Raw genomic sequence first — 26,530 nt, 5'->3', positions numbered from 1 at the left:
GTAAAGCAGGAGCAGGGTAGGCGGAGGTTTACCCTGGTGCAGGTGTGCCGCAGCGGTCAGTTGAAGAATCCGCGAGTTTCTCTGTGAGTTTCCCATTACGTCGTTGCGCACTCGGTACTTGCTTGGAAGTTTAGGGGGGTTTTTCGCTGTAAAAAGAAGTTTTCTTCCCACGCACAACGGACACTAATGTTTTTGTCACTTTTTATGGAATCAAACTCAAAGTAAGGTCAGTACTTCCACGCTTTAAACGCTGCACGCTCATACTCTCTCCCGCACTCGATATATGATCCACTGTTGATCTGCACACAGCTGTTGTCACGAACGTCGCACTCGCTTACGTCACTGTCATGAGACACTCTTGCAAGAAAATCACGGTTTTTGTAACGCAGTAACGCAGCGTTCCTACGGGTAAGTAACGGTAATCGAATTACCGTTTTTGCAATAGTAATCCCTTACTTTACTCGTTACTTGAAAAAAGTAATCGAATTACAGTAACGCGTTACAAGTAACGCATTACTGCCCATCTCTGAATATACCAATACGGCACAATTGTGTACATCACAGAAAAAAAAATTGTTTTAAAAAAGTCTTCAAAGCTACACAGAATTGTAACCCATTTTAACACATATGGTTAGGAAAGTTTCACAATTGCTTGCAGACATTTAGGCACACATGACTTCATAAGCAAACATGATTAGATTGGTGAATGTGAAATTGGAAATACGTTCAATACTGACATTTATTCAAGTTGTTAAGTACTTTTTTATGGGAATGGCAGGAAAGTTTAATGGACCCAAATGCAGGAATGATCTTTAAACAAGCTTTAGTTCTTTGTGGTCCAAAAATCCAAAATCCCAAACATAGCAAAGACTCCTAACACCCAGAATATGGTTGTCCTTATATGAGGTCCTTGTCAAAACTATTTCACAGACTAAACTTAAGTCTGGTGGCAACAGAGCCTTCTCTGTGGCAGGTCCCAGACTCTGGAATAGCCTTCCTCTTAATATTAGATCTGCACAAACACTCGAACATTTTAAATTATTACTAAAGACACATTTTTAAGGTCTGGCTTTAAACACACTGATAGGTTTGTAGCTTGAACCTATTCGCTGGAACGTTGAAGACAATATAATTACACAGCAAGCAAGACACGAAGTAGGCAAAGTTCTTCATGTTTCTCGTGCACAGGAGAGAACCGGACAAACGCCGTTCCTTCGCTTGACCCCAGTTGCTCTCGTCCGCTCCCCCGTAACGCTGCTGTTTTATTGAGGTTACATGAATATGCATAGGTTCATTAACATACGACGTCTACATACAAACAAAGAGTACCTTGCCTGTGTGTGTGCGTGGTGGTGGTGGTGGTGGGGGGGGGGGGGGGGGGGTCAGAGTGTGACCCCATAAATGACTTCCCTAAACCTGCTGGTCTGGAAGTCCAACAGTTCATCTAAACAAAAGGCACTTAGCCTAAAACAGATATAGATACGTTTATCCTACCATAAAACAATAAAACAAGGTACGACCTCTTCCCATGCTCCCAGGCTGTAGGTGTGCAGAATGCACACCAAGCCTTTGCGGCCTGCTAAAGATCACACATCCTATCACTACACAATTGATTATACACCTCTAAGCATATATGGTTAAATATTTCTAAGCATAAATGACAATCAACAATACAAAACACAAATCTAATTAAGCATGCACTCAGTACCCTAAGAATTATTATGGTAGTTAAACACAGTGATAGTTGTATATCATATTATATCACTTCAAACAGAGGTGACCCAGTAATGCTGCACTAATGAATTAGACTAACTATTCACTTTAGCTAAAGTTATTAAGTTAGCTAAAGAGTTGGGATGCTGTGTAAGACATAAATAAAGCTAAAATACAAAGGTTTGGACACCGTTTTGCATGTTTCCCTACTGTAGGGGTCTCTGCAAGCATACAGAGGGGGTACTCTGAGAGGGTACAAGATGACAACTTTGGAATTCTACTAGAAACAGTCGATCATATTTGTTTGTCAAAGCTGAATCCAGGGCAAACAACGCTAAATTAGCGTTTTTAGCTAACAGCTACAATAAGCATAAAAGTTACCTTACGGCTATCATTTGTTAACATTGACGCTTGTTCTTATACATGTAATACATTTATTACCAACCTGAGAGTTTATCCGCTGGTCATTCGACATGACGAATGACTTCTGAAGTCTTAATTCAGCTCAAGACGCTGTAGATTCCCGTCGGTAACACTTTCGGTCCGCTAGTAAAACGTAGTTCTATTAATCTGCGCTTGAACCGGAACCGGATGTAAGTTCCAAAAAACTGAATTTTGGAACTGAAACTGAATGGTGAGAAGTGAAACTGAAATTATTTGAGAGCTGAATTTTTAAAGGATAAAATGTAGTTTCAAAGAAAATAAATTCATTTTCAAAATTTAAAATGCAATTTGAATTTAGTGATGATCATTTTCAAACCATAAATTCAATTTCAAATTAGACTAATTCAAATTCAGTTTTCAAAAGCATTTATTCAAGTTACAATTCAGATTTAATCTGAGCAATTCAAATTCAAATTTAACTTATTCAAATTCAGTTTCTGATGGCACAGATTTCTGCCCATACTCAAGTAATAAGAGAAATTATGAAGTCTAATATGTATATACAAGGTCTGAATGATGTCAGTTAGTGTGGTGTGGGCTAGGCTCATTTCCCAGTCCATTGTGATTGCATGTGGATGACGATCGATACCTCCTCTCACAGGCATAACTAACTGACTTCATCCATAGCTGAGCATGTGCATCAATCCATAGGTGGCACATAGTTGTGGTGACTGATGTATTTGGGTAAATGAATTGGAATGAGTGTTTTCAAATGGTTGAAGAAAAAAACCCTTCAGTCAAAATGCTGCCTTCATCTTTGCATTCGTCTCTGCTTAAGATGTAAAAGGAGGATGGAGCTGCGGACGCTGGGAGCTTTTTCCTTTTAACCACCATAAAAGTAAACAGCTTTGCTCTAAATAATGTTTGCCTATGTGTTCTCAGCACCATACTGTATCTTACATTCATGGATAATCCCTTTCACTTTCTCGTTCTTAAACAAAAATATATGGTTTTATTGTCTCCTTTTTACATAGTTTGACTATACTTCAGTGTTGTAGTGTTGTCACAGCTTTACGCCTCTGAAAACTATTCATATTTATTATCTTTAAATAATTTATATTAGTAATAATGAGGCATTTGCAATAAATAAGAATTAGATTAGAAAATTTCTTCCAATCCACCCTGGAAGGCTGCTCTTCATTTAGAGAGGAGGTGAACCCTTAGCTGGGCACAGATGTCAAGCCAGCTGTAGAAATACTCCTGCTCAAGACTTTTTATTCAGGCACATGCACACTCTGGTCACCTTCCTTCATGGTTTGGTGGGTATTCATTCAATCAGACCACCTTCCCTCTTCCAAACACACACACATAGTCATTCACACTGTACACATTAGCATGTCTCACCCCAGCAATTAAACCCAGCCTACTGTAACATATAGGCAAAGCTTGGTCATTAACAACTGATTAAAATATGCTTACATGAATTAATACAAGCAGTTACATATCAATGTGAGAATCAGTATTTTAAGGATAAAGCAACACTGAGGACATAATACTATGTTCAAGTGGTCTATGTTCAAAAGAGTGCCTACACAACTGAGATAATTGAGACAACAGGTTGGGTCATTAGAAATATGGTCAAATATATGAGATTAAAATTATATCTAATGGATAAAATTGTCAACTGTCATGTAGTCCAATTTTTATGCCTATTTATAATCACTGTATTCAGTTCTGTCTGAGTAGTCTCGCAAGCAGAATCTGATCAGTGAAGGATAAAGGTATGTGAGAGTTTGGTGAATCATTAAACAATATATGAAACCCTCTTCACAGCTCACATCTTGGACTTTGATGGACAGTGTCTGGTTTTTAAACCTGCTGGAATAAGACCACATATGACATTAAGTCAGGTGCAGCATGAAAAGGAGCAGCTAGGATGGAGGTTGGTTGCAAAGCAGCTTGCAGATGCACAGCAACTGTAGACAGCCCAAAGCAGTTTAATAGCATGTTTCTATACATTTATTCAAGGTGTGACAATTGGATGTGCAAAGGGGTATTAGCTTAGCTAATGTTGGCTTTGGTGAGATCAGCTGTTCTATAGGGATTGAGACTGAGTTACACTTTGTGGTTTGCCACAAGTTAACACTATGGCATTTATCCACCTATCAGTCTGACGTCATTAGCCGTTTCTGGGTCCAAACTCCTCATCAGGTCCCAAAGTGAAACAAACACTGCAGTATCACTGAGAGTTACAAAGTGTCTAAATTCTTTAATCTTTAATAAAATGATCAGTGTGGCTGCTCTACCAGGTGAGTTTAACATCCAGGCATCCATGAGAAAGGGAATTTGTGAAATTTAACTGATTAATAAGTTCGCAGGGAGTTAGCTTGCTAGTTTCCATTTTAAGATAATATAACATATTCTGACTGAGGGATTTCTGTAAAAATTAAAATGTACAGCTCTGCTATTATATAAACACATTAGCTCAGTGAAGCTGGAGGATGAACGCTAACTTGATAAAAATTAACATGAGGGTTCTCGATGGTTAGGGACAAATGCGATCGCCAGGATCCTGTAAATGGACCAAACTTCAGACAGGAGAACAAGTGAGATAATGCATCCACAATACGAGGTTAGTCAGTAAAATACTGCTGCATGCTCTGGACTGTAGTTACAGCGTAAGGTTTTAAAAACTGAGCTTTAAAACATGCTGCTGATGAATATTGGTAATAAAAACCGAGAGATCACTGACCAATGATCACTGACTTTTTTTTAAGGGCTTGTTCCGATTAAATACAATAAGACAAAAACTGAACAGCCTTAATAAATGCAGAGTAGTTTGGACCCGGAAGCAGGGTTCATACACATCACTTAAAGATAATAGATAAGGAAATTTCTCCCCAATTCTGCTCCATAAGTAGCATTAAATGCAGGCATAATGTCCAGGCTCAAAATGGTAGCAGGATCTGGCAAATCTGTCATATCAATCACACTGTAACTGCTGAAGAGCAGCATCTTCCTGAACTGACTGTGGTGAAAGTGAGGATGAATGGACAGCAATTTGACCAACTGCAGGAGAGATGACAGCTCACAGCGAGGCAGACAGTCGCTTAGCCACTGAGTCCTAACCTCTGTCTTTTTCTTTGGCTGTCTTTCTACCGCTCTCTTTCTGCTCATCTGTTTGTTCCTTGCATCACCAAATCATGACTGCTCTCCTTGTTCCCGTTTTATCACACATTTGATTCCTATACTTAAAAAATATCTCCTGAAGAGGCATCATTGATTCAGTCTACAACCCTTCGAGGCATCCCTCTCCCATTCCTTTCCTCTATTCATCAGTATCTTTTCCTCTTCCTTTTCATCCCTCCTTTCATTCCCACACTTCCTTCTACTCCCATTCTCCCTCATCCTTCTTTCCTTCCTTCTTTCCTTCCTTCATCTCCTTCTTAAAACCTCAAACTCGCAGAGAGGATGTAGTGAGGCGAGACCTCGGCGTCGATGGGAAAAAAAAGGGAGAGACCATCAGCTCGCAGACGGAGGGATGCAGAAAAGGTATAGGTTGGAAGGTAGTAGTATAGGCCTTCTAAGTCCTCCCTCACCCCTCCCCTCCCTCTGTGCATCCCATCAGCCCCCCCCCCCCCCCCCCCTTTCCTGTGCCAGGGTGGTATGACCTGCTGGATTACAAAACAGCCCTCCCATGTGTCTGCCTGTTCTCTGTGCCAGCCGAGAGACAAGCGATACCAAGCTCCTGGAGCACTGATGAGGGCGACAGAGAGGAGGAGAAGAAGAGCGGGAGGAAAAAAGAAGGAGATGAGTAAAGAAGAAAGTGAGTGAGAAAGTGAATAAAGAGTTTCCAAATGGAAAGTAAGAGAGTAAGAGAAAGATGAGAAGAAAGAAGAGGAACGTAGTAGAAAAAGAGGCAGGAAGTATGAAGATATAGCACGGGAAGATAAACACTATAGAAACAAAAAAGAGTGTTCAGGAAGCAGAGGAGGGAGTTTTGAGTGATAGCGAACATACTGTAGATGAAAGCTGTCGGAGGAGTGGGACGCTGAGAAGCGTCAGCATTGTCAGAGCATGTTCAGCCCTCAGGGACAGCCAGGGGTAAGTCACACACTACTCTGCTGCACATGCATGCATTCGATATCCACCGCTCTACACGCACGCACACACACACACACACACTTTCACTCAGGCGTTTACACACTACAGCATCTCAGTGTATGGATATGCTCCCCTTTCGGAAAGGCCTAAAGGCTACATTTCATACCTAGTGGACACTTGACAATCTTTCAACAAAGTCTTAAATGCTGTTCCAGTCAGGTTAAACGGTTTTCCAGTCGGTAGGAACATTCTTCTGATGTGGCCAACCCTGCAGGTTAGAAGCTTTATCGCGCGTTTAGCGATAAAGCTTCTAACCTGCTTCTAACCTACTTTTCTTTGTCTTTGTTAGGATACTGTAGCATGTTATCACATAATAGGATTGATCAAGAGCGGAGTCATCAGGGGACAATGGTGTAGAGAGAGTGAGGGGAGCTTTGGCTGCATGGAATCAATTTCATATGATGTCTGACAGGCTGTCATGGAATCATTATGCAACCCCCCGACACAAAGAGATGCTTTAAAAAGCTGTGTGTGTGTGTGTTTGGATTGTAGTTGTAGTGCACTTACACATTCCTGTAGCACACAATCAACCTGTCATTTGAGCTCAGTTTCAAAATAAGCAAGACCCAAACCAGGTTACAGAAGCCATTTAGAAATTTTTCTGGATGGGAGAGTAATCATGGGTAGAGTTTTTCATGTGAGAGAGGCTTGCCAGTTCTAAGGAGTTGTTAGGCTGATAGTTAGCAGCACTGGACATCAAATTGATTCCTATGCTAGCAGGCAATGGGTCACTAAACCCAGTGGAACTGAAGGGTAGAGTGGGTTTTATTGTCTGAATGACTCCTTGGATTGAGTTGCTTTAACCCCCTGGGGTGGAGGAATTACAGGAAAGGAGGAGGAGAGGGCTGGTGCTCTCAGTGTCGCTGGGCGCTCCGCAGCAGCAGCCATATTAGCTCAGTTACAGGCCTCGGGAGGACAGCTGGGTGGCAGAGGTCGTCATGGTGAAAGGGGATGGGGGGGGGAGGCGTCATGGTAAGTGGTTGTCATGGAGACTGTGCATGTGCTTATGATGAAGTTGAGTGGGTGGGGACCCTGTGGACGAGGCTCACCTGGTCTAGTGAGATCATTATGATTGTTTTCTACCTGGAGCAGTTTTCTTTTTTCATTATTCACAATGTAAGCATTCACATTGCTACTTGGTTTAGTATCTCTGAAAGTCTTAATACTTAATGTTTATTATTTATTCACCAAGAGTAAAAGAAACAGGTGTTAACATGGCAGGACTGGAGAGACAAGGCGGGGTCAGTGGTTTTTTGTCTAAGCTCTGGAAACAAGCTTGCAGCTTGTGTTGATATTGACAGAGTATCAATGCAGCTCTGACACCGTGTGCTTCATTCATTAATCCACAGATAAATTCAGCCTTGCACATGCTCAGAGCTGCACATGCAGAGATGCATTCAGAAAGCTGTTTTAAACAAAAAAGTTTTTTTTAAAAACCCCGCAAGGTCTTTTCATCAAAATGACTGCTCTCCGGGGGTCTAAGTGTTAAACTGAGCTGAGTGTCAATTCTGGTGAAGTAAAATATCTCAAAGATGTTTAAATGATCGTGTTCGTGGGCTTGGGATCTCCTTATTTGCATTGAATGGCACAGAGAGGAGTACACAGAGCTGGGTAGCTCATTACTATGCCAAGATAGGGCAGGTACTGTACATGTGGCACCAGCCCACCCTGCCTCATCCTCCCCCACAGGTTCCGTTTATCTAAGCTGATATCACACGCGCAAAAACATATTTTTTCTCTTATCCTGTTTTCTTTTTCATACTCTATCATAGTACGATCAGTTTACACCCCCATCCCCCCATGTATCTAAAAGCTTCTTTTATGTGTTAATAATTGCCCAAAGCATTGATACTGATAGCTTATGAGTTTGTATATTTGGCCAGCTTTTATGCCATGAAGCCTCTGTGCTCTCACATGCCAGCGAGCACAAGCGAGAGATAATTTGAATATCTGAAATACACGGAGCAGTTGCTGTATGCAGCGGTGTACTGCAAAACCCCTCCACTCTTCTGTGAATCACACAAACACTTATTGGAAAACGTTTGAATATTTCTCATTAATTCCTATTGTTTCCCTGCTTTGTCGTGACAGGTGTTTGGAACCAGAGCGGAGCTCCAAGCTGGTTTAAAAACGTTGCATTTCTATTATAAAATCCAATAAAAAATTAATCCATACTAAGCATTTATATTTAAAAAAATCTGATTAGTTTTGTATGTTTTATTTGATCCGATCTGCACTAATTCATGTATATATCTATCCACTTAGCACTTTTAATTCTTATTCTTATTTTTATATTTTTATGACAGTATGTTTGCACTGAAGCACCGCAGCAATTTCCTAATGTTGTAAACCTGCTCAACATTTGGCAATAAAACCCTTTCTGATTCTGATTCTGATTCTGAAATTCAGTCTGCTTGTCTCGCTGACTGTTTGGTCATCCTTGTGCTCTCTTGTCAAGAGGCTGTGAGGCGGCAGCCTCGGTGGCCAGGCCATCTCAGAGAATACAGCGGTGTCATCATACACGGGGAAACTTGTATTTCACTGAGACTGGCCACTGACCCTGCTGCTGTGTGTGTGTGTGTGTTTGTGTGTGTCAGTGAGATGGCCTCTGAAGGAAAAGGAGTGGGTATCCATATACTGTGCTTGAGTGAGGGACCTTGGGTGTGGCATGCACTGACTGAACGCCTTTGTGCCACTCCGATGTGTTTAATCCTGTCGAAATTTGTCTGCATCCTTTTTCTTTTCCTTTAGCTTTGTTAGTTTTATTAAAAGCATTTTCAGAGAATGACATGGAGTGGTGGAAGGGCATGTGTAATAGAACACAGTGTACTATAAAGAGTCATATCTTCCACCGGGATCACATTGAAGCTGAGAAAATGCAGACCATCAAAGAAGCTCTCACATACTCATACATTATTTTAAAGCGCTGCTTGATTATGGTTGCAATTAAAGGCTGTAATATATTTATAATGTTTTTCAGTCTATCAAAGAAGTTCCTGACATTTAACAGTAAATACAGTAAAGTTTTCTGATGTTAATAAATACTATTCATTTAAAACATTTTTACACATTACATATAAACGCCTGCAGGTGAAATGTCTGTGTGACAAACTTTAACTCTTCATGGCTCCAAAGTCAGATCTCATTGTGTTCACATTAAATCCCAGACAGTAGACAAGTGCTTCTGCACTGCTCTCTACAGGTGAAAACACATTATGATATATATATATATATATATATATATATATATATATATATATATATATATATATATATATATATATATATATATATATATATATATATATATATGATATACTGATGAAATCTCACTGCTCACTGGATTTCACCTGCATGTGATCTTTAACAAAAAGGTAATATATGTATGTTAAGTGAAAGAGTACCTACTAGTTAGTAGAAGGACAATTACAATTATATAGATTTTTCAAATCTATCTTGGTTATAAAAAACGGACAATGGTACACATGGGTCAAGTTTCCTTGAGAACAAACTAACATTTGTATCTGTAGTAGAGCGAGCAATAATTATCATATATAAGCTGCACTAAGTGAACTTTGTGAAAATGGCAACTCCTCTACTCCACTTCATTCCCATTCACATCCTTGTCCATAGTTTTGTTTTGTTTTTGTTTCTTTACCATAAACCCAATTCCTACTAATACGTATTTGTTATTTCAAATGTATATAACAAGCTTGACCTAAAAAGAAATAGTAAGTAACGCTAAAATATACAGAAAATATGGTTATGAAATGTAAGCCTTTTTAAAATAGTAAAAATGTTCATTCATTCTTAATGTTTCCATTATTTGCAGAAAATACCTGCAAGAAAAAGTAGTGAAAATTACCAACAGGTAGGTGTAAGTTCTGTACAGTTAACAGAGTAGAAGGCACATCAGACAACGCTTACTTGAGAATGCACGTGTATTCGTGCACGTTGCTGAAATCCTTTGTTCTCCAACACAGAGTCGATAACAAAGACACTTACCCACAAATCCAATTAGAGTTTTTTTTAAATGGGTGTTTCAACACATCTGTACTTGCAGACATGTTGCAAAATTGTCTAAATTTCACTTTCACTGCAGAGTTAATAATTACAAATGTGACTTCATTTGCACCCTTTTATTTTATTTAATTACACTTCATTTGAAAACTTGTTTAACAAAGCTGCTGAGGAAAGTACAAAGGCTTAGGAAGTAAATTAATTTCATCTTATAATTAAAAAAAAGAAATCAAGCCAAAGCAAAAATACAATTTACAAACTTCAGCAGGTGTGTTCTGATTTATTTTAAATAAAAGCCATGAAAAAAAAAAACATAATGCACTTTGGTGCTGGATCAACACAGTATGGTGTGTTCATGGGAGAGCAGAGTGTCTTTTCTTGCATGTGTGTGTGTGTTTTTCTAATTAGTAAGACAGATTGTAAATGTTGCTTGGATAAAATCCTGACCCTCACAACCTGTCTTGTTTCCACAGCAGTGCTGCCTGCTACAAATGCAGCCGGTATGCAGATCAGAACAGGAAGCCAGCTCGGCTTTTTGTCACACACAACCACTTTGCTAAAAGGTAGCCGTCTGCTGTTTTTAAGATTTACGTCTATAACACCCCATGTCTGCACATTCAAAAAATACAGACGGCTAAGTTGACGACTTGGCTGGACTCAAACGCCTCGGTCAGCAGGATATAAACCACAGTGGCTCGGCTCAGACCAGTACTATCACACCAAACTGCCATATCTTAGAACATTAATTAGCTGTCTATCTTTTTTATAAAGGCCTAGAAAATAGCTGAGCTGTGTTAGCGCTTGGACCACCATTCTTTTAGTAACCCTCATTCTCTGTGAAAACACTCCACTCTGCTTCCTGCTCCTCTCCCTTTAAAATGCCAAAGTTGGCCCAGTGGACTTTAATTCCTTAACGCTTCCTCATTAGCCCTGTGTTAAAACATCAGCAGCTTCCTATCCTTGTAACTATCCTTGTAATGGCACCATTACATCCATCAATAATGCAGTGGGGGTAAGTACAGGTAGCTTTACTGCCCCTCAGGACTAATAGAACGGACATGAGAGCAGTTTCCTCGCCCAAGTGGCCTCGCCAAACAAGGGCTTGTAAGGGTGTGTGTTTGTTTATCCTCACCCATAATGCCTTTAGTGGATAACACACAAATACGCGCTTATGTAGTCACATGTTACACAGTGTGTACGTGCGAGGAAAACACACATCCTACATTGCTGTATCACAGCAGGCTGCAAAAAGGAAATGTGCGCAATGTAGACAAAGTAACTGTGGAAATATACCACATGCTCTCACAAGCATAGTGCATCACACGCATCACATGATCACATGGTGTGTGAGTGGGAGTCTTTGTGTGCTGTAAGCATATAGAGTGGAGAAAGTGTGTGTGTGTGTGTTGGAATTCCTAGAGTAAAGAGAGGGTACAAGAAGATAGATTGTTGATGCTGCGTGTTTCTTTTTTACTAGACACTGTGAGAAAGTGTGTGTGTGTGTGTGTGTGTGTGTGTGTGTGTGTGTGTGTGTGTGTGTGTGTGTGTGTGTGTGTGTGTGGGAGAGTGCTACTCCTACATGTATCCATCCAGACAGAGCTACGCAGCCGTGTGGGAGGGGTTATGAGAACAATGATGGGTTCTCGTCTCTCCCTCCCTGCACACAGTGTGTATGAGCGCGTGGGAGCACATGCATGATGACTGTGTGTGTGCATGTGTGTGTGTGAGGGTGATGGACTCTCACATGTGGCTGTGGAACTGAAAGGTAAGCCATTTTTCTTTATCTTGGTGGACTCCTTCAGTCTACGGACTTTAAGAATGTTTTGAAATTAATTTTCATATTCTCTCTATACACCTGGAAGATATTTGACTCCTATCTATCACCCTAACATGTCTTAACTGTATGCTCATCTTTCTTTGTTCACGTTGCCTGCCTCTCCACTTTGAGCACTTAGGTACTTAGTGTGTCTAAGCGGGATTGAACATATTAAAGAGATTATTGGCTCACAGTAACTCCATCATCCACACCTACCATTTGTCATGTGTCAGTTTCATGTGTGCGTATATTAGCTGTGGGCTGCGACAAACCCTCTGAGACAGTTTACCCTCAGTCCCAATTTCTCCAAACGGTTTACGACAGGGTTCCCCGAGGATACACCTTCCATTTTTCATTGTCTTCCCACGCTTGTCTCGCTCTGTCTGACACACATACATACACACACACACACACACACACAGAAGCACACAAATGCAGTGCATATGTGTGCATCGTACATGGTGGCAGTGGTGGCATTTCCATATCAAAGACTGTCTCCCATCAAAGGAGCTGTAATGGGCGGTAAACTTTCCATAATCATTTGTTGCGGGCTAATATTAGCTCCTGGCTGTGTAGTGGAATGACATCTGAGGCACAGACAGGAAGAGGAAGCATGGCGGGAGGTGGGAGAATTAGAAGGGAGTAGAGGGTGAAAGGTAGAGGGGTCGTGGAGATGAGGCGAGCGTGAATGAGATGAAGGAAAAGGACAGTGGAAAGAAAAGAAACAGAGCACAAAGGCGTCAGGAGGAAGAGGAAAGAGACAGGCAGTGTGGAGTAATTTCACACGCCTGGTTGCTCCCCGCAGACAGCACACCCCCCTCCACTCCAAAATCTCACACACATGCACACACACCCACATACTACATCTCTGCCCCCCACCCCCACTGGCTGGCGGGGTGGGGGTGGGGGGCAGGCATAGCGGCCCTTTGTTTGACATATAGCTGCACACAAAGACATTCAGACCTGAAATAGCAATGGAGAGTACACCCCTCCACACACACAGAGTCAGACACTCTCATCAGGACCACTTCTGATTGGCTCAAACTAAACAACGTGCTGATGCTGGAGGTTGCCTCTATAATCAAACAATGCTTCTGGTTGCATTTCTCTTTCCAAACGTCTGCACTCTTCTTCTCTGACATTATAAAATGCACTAATAATGAAGCTGCTTCCAAGAGAAGCTGCAAGAGACCTTTGTCTCCCCTCAGACAAAAGAGGAGCTATTGACTCTACAGAGCACATCAGCTCGCTCTGAGACCATTCCTGTCCTGAGGTGATGCGAGTCGACTGTCACTGGCATCCTCGCAGAAACCCTACATGAATCATTACACTGACTGTACAGTTCTCAGCGATCAATGTTTTTTTTTTCGTCTTCCAGTTTTGTATTCAGAACTGAAGCCAGAGTGTCTGTTGTGGGAAGGATTTTTTTTAAAGGTTTGATGCATATTGATCGTGAGTAAGAGCAGCATTTTGCCTCCATATGGTGCCTGAACGATGGAGGGGCATTCAGTGATAACCCGGCATGAAAGTGATTGTTGCACCAGCGTGCATGTCTGATGAAATCAGCCATAGGTTGTTGCATTGTCGGGGCACGGGAGCAGAAGTGCTGTAGTAAATGAAATGTTAAAGCTTTACTTACACCTGTTAGTGCTACTGTGCCGCGCACAAGGGGGCGGCTGCATACTGCATACAGACTTTATGAAAGATTAACGCCACCATGACAGAGACGCGGCAGCCATCTTTGTTTACTACCAGCTTTTCTTTTTGTGTATTACACTGAAGAAGAAACAAAGGTTCGGTCTCGAGGGTTGTGGTGGGGCTGATTTTGTGGCAGTAAAAGAACATCCTACTTTTTTTCTGTTTTGTAGTTAAGGCTTCTTTCCATATTTCAGGGGGGATCTTTTCAATGAGATGACAAGCTTTCTGCAGGAATCTGTGCTAAATGGATTTCACACCACACTCCTCGCAACAGGGGATTTATGGCGCTGGCGGGCAAGAGAGCAGTATCTGCCACCAGAATGTCAGCACTTTCCAATCCGCCATTTGAACTGCAAAACACTGTGGGAAAACACTGTACAAGATAGTTCACGGCATCAGCCCCCCTTGGAATCCTTTAAAAAAAAAACCAAAAAACCAAACTTGAAACATAAAACGCAGCTGGAGTTTCTCCACAATAAAACCAGAATAAAACCCACAGAGGACACGAAGTCTGTGGGTATATACAAAGTGTAAGGCATTTCTGTTTCTAAGAAGTCTTTGTGAACGTGAGGAAGCCCAACCCTGCATTTTTTTTTCAATATGGAAGTTATTACCACAGTGCTTAATCCTGCACACTGTGTGCAGCTACTTAGAGAGAGTTAAAGAGAGAGAGAAAGTGTGTGCATGAAGGGGAGGGGAGAGAGGGGGGAGAAAGAGGTGAGGCTTTAATTCCAGCTGAGGATGGCAGGTATGTTAAAACCAGATAAAACGAGACATTAATTGAGTGACAGAGTTTGCCAGTGGGTTTTATCACAGGATACGTGAGTGTGTGTGTGTGTGTGTGTGTGTGTGTGTGTGTGTGTGTGTGTGTGTGTGTGTGTGTGTGCAGGCTTGTGAGAAAAAGAGGATTTATGCTTGTGTGGTCTTACTGAGTCTCTCTTTTTTTGGTTTGCTGGTTTTGGGCCATTCCTAGGAGCCCGGTGTGTAGGCAGGAGGTGTGAGAGCGAGGATGGGTGAACCAGGTGCCGCTTCCTTCCTCAGCGTGTGCAGCTGTCTCAAAAGCCTCTTGATCCCAACAGAAACTTGAAATCAGAGAGCTTTGATAGGCCACTCGGAGGGGAGGCTTTAAAAGATGTGAACGTCCTTGCACGTCATTTCTCTTCAGATGCTGTGGTTTGTGTCGAAACCTTCAGATTCTCACACAGTTCGAATCACCTCCAGGAAAGAGCAAAAGTGACCCTTTTCTCATACACGGACATACGTGAGTCCCGAGTTTGTTAATCAGTGCTCAAAATGTTTTTGCCTTGTGTGAGTGCGTCTCCAGCAGCCTCCGTCTGACGCTTTTAGCGGGGCTTTGAGGACACATTTGCTTTCATTTGAGGAGCAGACCGAGGTAATTTTGACCAGACCCTGGAGCCTCTGTGCTCATCTTTTCTATTCCCATCTCTTTTTTAGGCTGCCCTGATTCCATATCCTGGTTTTTTTGTAGAGGAGGTGAGGGACTATTGTAGCACAAAGTACAGCATTCACTCCGATGGTAACAGAGATACATGTGAACATAACGCACCCCTGAGTGCGCCATATGACGCCTCATTATATTTCACTGACTGATACAGTTCAGGCTTTAAAGGAATTAAAGGCTCGGTTTGCCTAAAATACAAACAACACTGTTAGCAAAGTCAGATAAAAGCAACATTATCCACATGGATGCATTAACCTAACCATGGATTTAAGAGTTGTTGATAATTATAAATGGTTTAAACAGCTTCTTGGTTCTTCTTCTTCTTCTTCTTCTTCTTCTTCTTTTTTTTTTTTTTTTTTACAAATACTAATATCAGTTTGTGTGATCAGTCAGATGATCTGCATATGCCTTTGAGCTGACAACGAGCAAAATGGGCCTCATTCATGCATTTGTAAGCCGAATTAATTAAAGCGCAATGTATGGAAGCCTAATAGGTGATTATGTATATGAATGTTATTTGCATAATATATCCAATATATCCATTTTGTTAATGCTGGTAATCGATTTTTGTGATTGCAGCCTATTTCCAAACATACACAAGAATAATAGCAAACAGTCACTTTTTAATGTGCTTACAAACAACGATAAACTACATTAATGACTTTTGTTATTTATTGTTATTGTTATAGTTCATTATTATTATTCACCCTGAATGAATAACTCTGTTGCATAGGATTTTGAATGACATAAACAGAATATGCATAAAACACAATAAAGATAAAAAAGAAATAAATCCCTGCATCAGTGGCATCCAGTACAACATGACATGATGTAAGCATGAAAAAGTGAATCGTATTTATCATTTAACATAAGAATTTATATTTTAGTAGCTCCATAATGTAAAGATTATCCACCATACAGTCTTTTCACTTCATAATGTGAAGCTTAAAATTTAAAATTCTATTTAGACGCTTCTTCCTTCCAAGCAACATTTTCAGATTAGTTTGTTGTTAAAAATGAAATATTAATACTTGATAAAATTGTAAATAGTTATGTAATTATTCTATAGCTTTTGCACAGTTATTGTCTTTTTCCACCTCCGTACAGTTCTGAGTAAATTCATTTGCCAAAAAATTGACAAACACATATTAAAGATGAGTTTTACACAGTATAAGTGTATATATAGTAATTACATTTTCTACTGCCATTTTAAGGAAATCATTATTGTGAGTCATTTTGAATGCAATAATCATGCTGTGGAAATTTGATATCATGACAGTCTGCAGCTGCACCCTGTCACAGAAGCAGGTAATCACCTTTCAGATACCTGTTATGAAGAAATCGTGGAAAAATTCAAATTTTTTACACAATATTTTTTATTGTAGGGTCTACCTTACATTATTAAGCACCTTGAGGCGACTGCTGTTGTGATTTTGCGCTGTATAAATAAGGTTGAATTGAATTGAATTGATGATATTTTTTACCATCTTTAATTCCATGTTGTGGTAAATATATTTTAGCCCTTTGTAATCTGCTATGACAGCACAACTTTTGTTATATTAAAAATTATAATAATAATTAATTCAAACAAAAAAAACAACCAGATGAGGTGTATTATTTTGGAACTTTTCAGTGTAATCAAAGTGATGTTTTACCGCTTTTGCAAGACTGGTTTAGAATCTAATGCATACAATAAAATCAACAGAATTGAATAAGAGTACAAAAACATATTTGCAGGGAATTTTGTGATCAAGCTGTTTAATTATTATAGACTCTTAATTAATATGAAGTTATTATATCCTGAGTGCAAAACTGAATCCATCCTTTTGGGGACTGTGTCTTGCTGACACACCCAGCACCACCAATAACTGTCTCATCTCTGAGGAAAAATATTCAGATTCCATTTAGTCTCCTCTCACACTTAAATCAATAACCATCCACTCTGTTACACCCCAACAACCTCTGCCTCCATTGGTCCAAAGACGGCAGTTGCTTTTTCTCTGAGCCAATTGATGCTGATAATCATAGGTATGGAGCTGCAGGCTGTGCGTGTGCATGATTAACGAGACTGCTATCAACACAAAACGGACCTCAGCGCCGCAGCGCTGCTTGGGACAGACATGGTCAACAGGGAGGTGCATGTATATGTACACACAGATGCAAAGCACATGCATCATATGCCTGTGTGCAGTCGCTGACCATGCTTATGTGATTTATTACAGTTAATTAATACAAAGATTCTATATGTGTGAGGAGTCCCAGTCCAGCCTGTTTAACACACACCACTGGCCCTCTATTATTATTCTTAAAGGAAAACAAATTAATTACTCTGACATTTGCTTTCCTCCCACAGGCCGGCCGTCAGCCTTTATTTGGAGAGCAGAAGCTTTTCCACACTACCTGAAATCAGCTGAGAGGTAGGAATTACTGCAAATGAGTCTGTTTACTGCCTGTTTGCTTCAGCCGTGTGAACATGAAGGTCACTTTCATTTGGCTTTGATTGCACTCAGTTGATTGCAATAAATTTATACTTCAAGTTTCTCCTTTTCAGATGTAATAGTTGCAGTGACACCTTGTAACCAAACTCTGTGTGAGAAAAGAAAAAAACAATGCTGTTCCACCCATGTCGGAATTTAATTGCACCTAATCATGGGTCCAAATTGAATAATAATATTTTTATTATATTTTATTTTTATATATATATATATATATATATATATATATATATATATATATATTGTATTTTAATTGAATAAAATAAATTACATTTAACAAGTATAGCTCCATAAATCAATGAAAAGCATTTGCTTTTTTGTGGTTTCCACTGGTTACTCTGGTTGGCAGTCAGGTCAAGGTCACACTCTGCATGCCTCCTCTGTATAAAACTGCCTGTTTGTTCAGTCGGGCTGGTTCCACTGCTGATTAGGAGGCCACTGTGGCTGATAGTGTGAGGTGGCAGCAGGACGACTCCTCGTCCTGGAAACTTCCATGATTCAGCTGAAATGCATCAAGGCAGCTATTTTAAAGGCGACTCTAACATTCGGAATTATCCATATTTTTCCAAAGACGATGATACAAAGGCAGTTATTTTAATTAGAGTCTCTTATTTTTATGCTAAGGTCTTATAAATTGTGTTTTATATATATACAAAAAAGACATAGTGACACAGTAACAAAGGACCATTATTTCCTAACATGTCTATAAAAATGAGTGGGTGCTCATTTATTTTCATATATGGATAAACTGTTTTTCAATTACTCTGTGATAAGAAATGTAATTACTAACTAAATGGGTTTTTGGAGAATTTTTTTCATGAATGAATGAAGCAACATATTCATAAAGTTCATCACAGTCAGTAGGAGGTGGTTGGGGTGTATGATGGCCATACTAAGTGCTGACTAATTTATGTCCAGCAAAGCATCTTTAAAGAATAAAGATAAATAATAACCTTGTATTTTTATTATTTTTATTTTTTAAATAATATTTTCTCACATTAAAACAACTTTTTATCGCATGTTCTATTTGTAATGATTCACAGGCACACATATTATAATCTACTTGCTCCAGTGTTTTTGGAGCAAGTCGGTTTTGCCTTGCTCCAAAAGCATTAAACCAGACATCAACTGCCTTACTGCACGCTGACGTCTTTTACTTTTTAGAATTTTGATATATTCTGCTACTTTCACTTGTGGTGGAGTAGTTTATTACTTGTACCTGCTGGCAGACATAAATCCAGTTAAATTCTCTTCTGTCAACACACACTGATGTCTACAGTGACAAAATATGATGAATAGGCTCTGGTTCTTTACACAGTGTGAGCTACATAATGCAGTGTTGGTCAGTTCTAACATGTATACTACGAAAATGGTTTCTGCCAGCCGGCTGAGCTTCACGTCAAGCGCTCCTCTGGCGTAGCTGTGTGTCCGCTGTGACAGACCACTTTCATAAAGTCTGCCTGTCAGTCCATTCAGCAAATCATGCCCCACTGGAACTACTCTCCTTCCTCTAGCTCTGTTTTCTTTCTCTCTCACACACACAGATCCCTGGGGAGTTTGGCAGACATCCTACTCAGTTAACTAGAGGGATAAAGCAAACTGTCTGCACAGCTCTTGAGGAACGCCATAGCAACCTTTTCTCTCCTCCGAATAATCCCACACTTTCACTCTTATCCCTGAAAGTTCTTCCTTTGCTTGAAAAATCGACACTAAACACACAACAAACTTGCTCATAAAGACCAGGAGATAATGCTCTTGTGTCTGAGAATGTTTTAATTAGTTTTGAGTTCTGGGTTGGATTCAATCAGATAATCCTGCCTCTGCTCGTCTGCACCTGCTTCGTGGCTGTGAGTCACTGTATTCAATTTGCATTTGCACTCTTCGAAGCATGGAACAAATTACATAATTGCTTAAATGCTTGAATGTATTTTTTTTCTTTTCCTTTCTCTTTTTTGTTACACAACTGGCACATCCAGCTCCTTGCACGATTAATCATTTTCATCCCTGACTTCATTTTTCTTCCATCATTTTCACATTAGGATTAATATGACAAAAGCTGTCTCCTTCACCTGGCTCAATCAGCTAAGCTATATTTCAGCCTTATTACAGATCTTATCATTTAATGTGGCCTGGAAATGACTCCAGCCACGGTGCAGCCTAAAGGTAGTTACCTCCCATTTTAAATTGCTCTGCGGGAAGGATTATAAAAGTGACACACATTCTGGGATGCTGGGCCTTAGAGTTCACACTGGAGCTAATTAGGGAAAGCAACAATTTAATCTGTGATTCGCTACCACAGGCTCTTGCAGATGACAACTCAATTTGGTGCTCTGTACACAGAGAGGAGAGAACCAGATGTGAACATTTCTCACATGTGTGTGTGACAAGAGTGCTTGTCTTCCATTCCTTTCTATCCCTCCTAACCTTCCCTCACCCTCCCTTTCTTCACCTCTGTCTCATAGCTTCCTTCCTGTCTCTTTCTGTTCCCGTCTTTCTAATTGTGGATGCCAGCTGCTTCAGAGCCTCTGCTGCTGCTGCTGTGGTGCCACGCCTGCGAAGTGTCCAGCCCAGAGTCCCTCTCTCTTTTCTCCCCCTCTCTGCAGCTTCAACACAATAGCTCCCCCATCATGAAATTATCAGTGGCTCCATGGCCTCTCCTTGCGACACCGTGACACACCACTTTGTTGCATTGTGCCTCTTACTTGCAGGCACAGATGGCGGTATAGTTGGTGTTCTCTGTCAGAGTGCTGACACACGGTTCCTAAAAAGGAAAAGAAAAACAGCAGGGAGAGGGATGAGAGTGACAGTAAACACTGGTTAGCGCTGTCCTCTTAAGGCAAAAGGTGGGAGTCCCTCAGGTAGTCCAGCTTCCTCCCACATCCCAAAGACATCCACATTAGGCTAACTGGTGATTCTAAATCAGGATGTGCAGTAAAGTTCTGTACAGCCTACAGACTTTTAAGTGGACGCTAAGACTAGAGCAGTATATAAATACAAAGTCCGGTTCCATTTCCACACCCATAAGATGCTTTAAAATTAATTTCATTAAACAGGATGCAGCAGGGTTTAGATTAAAGGTTGCTGATCCTACCAAAAAGGCACTAATATAGGTGACATGTCAAAACATTAAAGCAGCAAAGCTCAAGAAAAGATAACAACATACCAGATTTTTCCAGTTAAATAAAGCTAATACTGCCGTTTACAGTCAGCTACACCGTAAAAAAAAATCCTAAAAAAACAGTAACAGCTCAGGCGCCAAAATAATACCATAAAATAACAGAAAATAACTTGCATGAAAATACGGTTATTTTCAGTAATGACAATACAGTTTGTTGCCCTAACTTTACATGGAATTTTGCCTTTTTCAATTGCTTTTAAACATTAAATTAGGAACAATTTAATGTGATTAAACAATGAAATTACCTATAAACAAGGTCAATGAATGTGGCAATATGAATAATAATACTTAAATGTACAGAAATATACAGTTAACAGTTGGTTTAAATAATAATGGATTGCATTCATATAGCGCTTTATGAGACCCTCAAAGCGCTTTACAATTCCACTTTATAATTCCTCTCTGGCCATCACCAGTAGATAGCAGGTGAAGTGTCTTGCCCAAGGACACAACGACCTAGAGTGTCCAATCCAGGGCTTGAACCGGCAACCTTCTGATTACAAGGCGAACTGCCAACTCTTGAGCCGCGATCGCCCTAAATAATAATAATAAATATATATGTAAACATTTTAGAACACTATATTTATTTAAGTCCACAGTATGCTTATAATTTGCAGAATTTGGAACTGTTTGCATTTCATCTTATATAATTAATTCTGTTGAAGCATATATATTTCACATCTTATTATCCAGTATAATTCCATTTTTATTTTGTTTCCAGTGTTAAAATAGTAAAATATTCCAGGTCTTTTGCATTATCTTAATCTCTTTGTGCTATGCTGCATAGAAACAGCCCTGTTGCTGAGCTATTTTCCTAACTTAAACCAAAATAGTGTCCTCCTCCAGTGTAGCTCTGTAAATTACACTTGAACTGACAGAACAATCAGTATGATATCCACATCAGTTAAATTAATTTTTTTAGAGATGGTAAATGTACTGCGCAACTACAAAATTTAAAACTCAGATAAGATTGCAGGGGTGGGAGTTAAAAAGCTTGTCTTCATCCCACTCCTTTTCGAGCTAAACTTGTTTTTTTTTTTTGTGTGTGTGTGTGTAATTGTACATTACAATAACTTTATTATTTGGTTGCTCGAATAAAGACATTCATTCATTCATTAAAAGGCATTAATATAAATATAATGTGGTGTACAAATTTAAAAACTAAAGATTTGACATGTTTTTGTGAGCTCTCTGGCACAAAATGGAAAAAGACATATTTGTTAGTTGGTTTTGGTTCTTTTCTTGGGATTTGTAGGCACAAAGAAAAAAATCTCAGAGTTTTCAGAGTGCTGTGCACATGTACCTACATTTGAGCATGTGTGTTCCTGTAGCATCCTCTAAACCACAGAGACTTTGATAGCAGCCCATGCAGAGCAACAGACACAGACCAATGGCTTTCTCTAATGAGCAGACTGTTGTTGGTCTGCCGTGGGGACCCTGCTTCAGGGCTGGCACACATTGCAAGATTTTATGAACTAATTAAGCACTAAAAGTTGCCTTCTTTGACAAGAAAGTCCAGATTTTTATGCAAAGTCAAAGAAAACTACTGGGGGATGGGAAAACATAGGAAATTTCATTCCTATGTTTCATTTGCATTTGCAGTTCAAGTTTAGACCAGATCTACGAGCACAGAAAGAGACAGTTTGCTGTTGATAGGTGTTAATGAATCTTCCTGAAGCTCTGCCACTGTCCTGATATGACCTGGCGATACTGCCACATTTACTTTGGAGAGAAAATGAAGGGTTAGGTAAGTATTAAAACCAAACAGCTGCTTAAATTTTAGCATGTATAGCTAATTCTGCTCCATAAAACAGCTTTCTTATGTTTAACTGACTGTTTTAAACAAAGCTGACAGGTGGATGCAAACACAAGTTACCCCTCTATGGGGATTCACCTCTTCTAATTCCAGTCACCGCATTAGGTTGTCACGTTTGTCGTGTGAGTGGCAGTTTTGATGGAATTATCAAGAGTGTGTGTTTATGCTTTGTGTAGTCTTTGTGATGCCTTAAGTGCAACATTCAGAGTTTAATTCTTTATGGTTTTAAATGGTCACTTTTTTCTAATTAGTTAAACATAAAGTAATGAAACCTTTCTGACCTTGAAAACTGATTCTGACTCGAGGAAAAACAAATATCAAAAAGTTCAGTTCGTGTTTTTCAGAGCATTTACATTAATGCTCTTTCCAGGTGTTTCCCACATCAATGTTAAGAGCTCCTTTGTGCTGATGATCTGCAGCACTGAAACATAGTTTAAATGAACAGAAAAGACTAGATAAGGATGCTGAAAATGAACCGCCAGGAAACAGACACATCCACTGGGAGAGGCTAAAAAACAATATAAAGTTTTGCTTAATGCCTGGGGTTTTTTTTCCCCAAGAGTCCCTGCAGATACATTTGTGAATAAAAGCTGAATTACCTTCCCCAAATTCTGGAGCATGAATGTTGTAAAATTAGCTGCGATGTCACAAAATCCTGCTTGCAGATCCACGTGTCAAGCTCGGAGTTGAGGTGAGCACAGAGGAATGTTCCCTTCTTCAGCAGATGAAGATGTGGAAACAGCCCTCTGGTGTCAAACTCTACAACATCATAGTGACAAAAACATATTTTTGGTGAGTATCAAAAGGAATTTCCTCTGAGATCAGGCTCTGTCACTACATTTTGAACATGCGGTACCAGTCACTCAGCCCGGGGATTGTTCCAAATTCCTCGATCCTATTAGATGACGCATGTCAGGAAGTCACATTTTGCATTTCCTAAGCTGTAAATGCAGCTCAATCTGTAGATCAGCTACATTTTTCTGTGACTCATGAGAAGACTGCAACTTTAACTGTGCAGCTCCTTTCAAGCAGCAGTGGAGTTCACCTCCACGTTTCCCTCCTCGCTCTGGGAATCTGGAAAGACGTTAGATTGGCAGGTCGGGCTGCTGTCAGTATCTGTCTCCGTCACCTGTCCTGCTCGGCAGCCAGCTGCTCCGCCTGTGATAAGACTGGAGTTTATTCTGAGGCTGAAAATACCGGACTCAGTCTGGCTGCGTGCCGATCGCCTAGCCTCTCTGTCTTCTCACAAACCAGATTACAGATTTCTCACTGTCATTCAGTCGGCCGTGATGAGGGTGAACGAGCTTGTTTGTAAATTCCTTTTGTGTTTTTTTTCTGGTAATTTTTTTGAATTCATAGCTGAGAAACTGTTTTGTTTCTACACTCTCATCCTGTCACTAAAGTTGAATAATGGATTTGATTCACAGTTAAATCTTAAAATAGGAAAACATCTGCTTGAGCAATGAACAGGCCTTTAATGGCGGTACGCTGGAATCAAAAGATTCTGGTTATGCTTTAAACTGACATATTTATAAAAAAGAATGCGACTTAATGAATGACTGGGTTAATGCAGAATTCCTGCTGCTCTCCTCATTTCTCACAAGTGTCAGCTACCTTCAGCTCCTCGTTCTCCTCCTCCTCCTCCTTCTGAAATGAATGATGTTAAATCAATGATGCCAATGTCAGCCACTGCCTGCATGACTGATCTGAATAAAATGGGCAAGGATCCATTAGGAAACAAAAAGCTTGCTTTTATCCAGCAGGCACTCTCTGTTTCTCCTCTCCATCTTCTGTCTTCCCCACACTCTGCTCTGCGTAATGCAGCGTAAGCACAGCTGTCTAAAAGCAGCATGAAGGATAGACGTCTGTTACAGGAGCTGAGGGAAGAAGGAAGGAGGTGGGGAAGGCTTGGACTCTACCTCTTCAAAGACTATCAGAAGTATCACTTGAAGCTCTTTTCTCAACTGAGTGGTACTGGGGTTAGTGAGGGTGCTTTCTGCCTTTGCAGCTAACGTGCAAACTGTTCTGATGGTTGTCAAACCACATCTTAACTAATACATACGAAGGTGTCACAACTCGTTATTAAAGATACACAGTTGTTGTCTCTGTTGTCTTGTGTTTACAGGGGAAAGAGTTAAGCCCAAACCTTTAATAACAACTTTGATGATAACATGAACCTACGCGGTATTTTTAATAACCAAAGCTTAGGACCTGTACAGCACTCGCTGTCTCAAGAGGGCACGCAGCATCCTACGGGACTGCACACACCCAGGACACCGGGTGTTTAAGCTGCTGCCGTCTGGCAGGAGGTTCAGGCTGCTGAGGTCCCGAACAAATAGACTCAAGGACAGCTTTTACAACAGGGCAATAGCCCTGATCAATGTAAATAGCTGACCTGACTGGATACCTCCCTGGACTTTTTAGGGGGAGGTAACAATGTTTAAAACGATAACAATAATATTTATATTTATAACAAGGTGCAATAATAATTAATGTGCAATAATAACAGTGTGCAATACACATACACTTATTCTTCTTTTTTATACTAAGTTAATATACTGTGTTGTGTTGTTTGTTACATTGTGATGTGTCATATCGTGTCGTGTTGTAGTGCATATGTAGTGCCGACGTAGGACAGTTTTTCCAATTTCATTGTACTACTGTACTATGTATGACTGTGCAATGACAATAAAGAGTTATCTTATCTTATCTTTAATTGTCCTATTAGACAATGGGAAATCTTTCCCTAAATTTAAGTTCAGTCAGGACCACCCATCTGTCAAAGGCAGGTTGTTATTTCTATTCTGGGACCCCTGCCCCCATCCTGCCATGGAAAGCATAAGGCAGAGAGTGCAGCAGATAGACCCCAGCACACAACAGGACTGTCCTTAATTATTCTGATTAAGTCAGGTGCAGCAGAAAGGGAGGAGCTGGGTTGCAAAGTGGTATGCAAACACCTGCTGTAGCAGTGGACAGACTGAGGGAGCTTAAATAACACAGCCACTAGGAGATTTATTAGTAGGATGTCAGTCAGTAGTATTGCATTGTGGGCTGGCACTGAACTGCCAGCCTTGCAGAAGAGAGGCACCAAGAGGGTTTTGTCCTGTACTCAGTGCAGTCAGTGACCACCTCAGGCAGACAGCTGAGGCTTGATACAGAGAGAGAGGTACACTGTAAAAAAAATTGTAATATAAAAGTATTTTACTGTGTATTTTACAGTTTTGTACTGTTCTTCTAGAATATCATTAAATTCACATAAATAGACTGTGATTTTACATTTCAAATGTAAATTAACGTAAAATCACTGTAAATGTAATAAAACATAATATTCTTGTTTTTTAAATGTATCAGTCTGTACATATGCATATTTAGATTGTTAAAATAGATTCACAAATGTATCATAATTTCATAAATATTTGTCCGTTATTTGAAAGATTGAACTGTTAAATTCAATGCTATGGAAAAATATATAAAATGATTTGTATAAACATTTTTTACATCAAATAATAATAATAATTATTGCTATTTAGGGCGAGCGTGGTTCAAGAGTTGGGAGTTCGCCGGTTCGAGCCCCGGCTCGGACACTCTCGGTCGTTGTGTCCTTGGGCAAGACACTTCACCTACCACCTACTGGTGATGGCCAGAGGGGAATTATAAAGTGGAATTGTAAAGCGCTTTGAGGGTCTCATAAAGCGCTATATGAATGCAATCCATTATTATTTAAACCAACTGTTAACTGTATATTTCTGTACATTTAAGTATTATTATTCATATTGCCGCATTG

General features: G+C 40.0%; 1 protein-coding gene and 1 long non-coding RNA gene across 2 annotated transcripts in view; one reads left to right on the top strand and one right to left on the bottom strand.

Annotated features, from left to right (window-relative positions):
- The first annotated feature begins 5,823 nt into the window (after nucleotides 1–5,823).
- The window catches only part of LOC147318397 (uncharacterized), a 26,120-nt gene continuing 5,413 nt past the window's right edge, over nucleotides 5,824–26,530 (top strand). Inside the window, exons 1-2 of the long non-coding RNA XR_015131451.1 lie at nucleotides 5,824–6,201; nucleotides 17,611–17,674. This is a non-coding gene — a long non-coding RNA (uncharacterized LOC147318397). The remainder of the gene's footprint in view (nucleotides 6,202–17,610; nucleotides 17,675–26,530) is intronic.
- Nucleotides 23,274–26,530, bottom strand: part of cndp1 (carnosine dipeptidase 1) — a 41,636-nt gene continuing 38,379 nt past the window's right edge. The window contains exon 13 of the mRNA XM_086310315.1: nucleotides 23,274–23,505. The gene's annotated coding sequence lies outside the window, so the exon portion shown is untranslated. The remainder of the gene's footprint in view (nucleotides 23,506–26,530) is intronic.

Source organism: Aulonocara sp. 'chitande type north' Nkhata Bay, linkage group LG11 (assembly GCF_057382095.1).
Source record: "Aulonocara sp. 'chitande type north' Nkhata Bay isolate Kocher_YH1m ecotype deep benthic linkage group LG11, A_spYH_male_GT1.1, whole genome shotgun sequence".
NCBI classification, from domain to species: Eukaryota; Metazoa; Chordata; class Actinopteri; order Cichliformes; family Cichlidae; genus Aulonocara; species Aulonocara sp. 'chitande type north' Nkhata Bay.
Note: the sequence above shows the minus strand (reverse complement) of the source record. Positions and strands in the feature narration are given on the sequence as shown.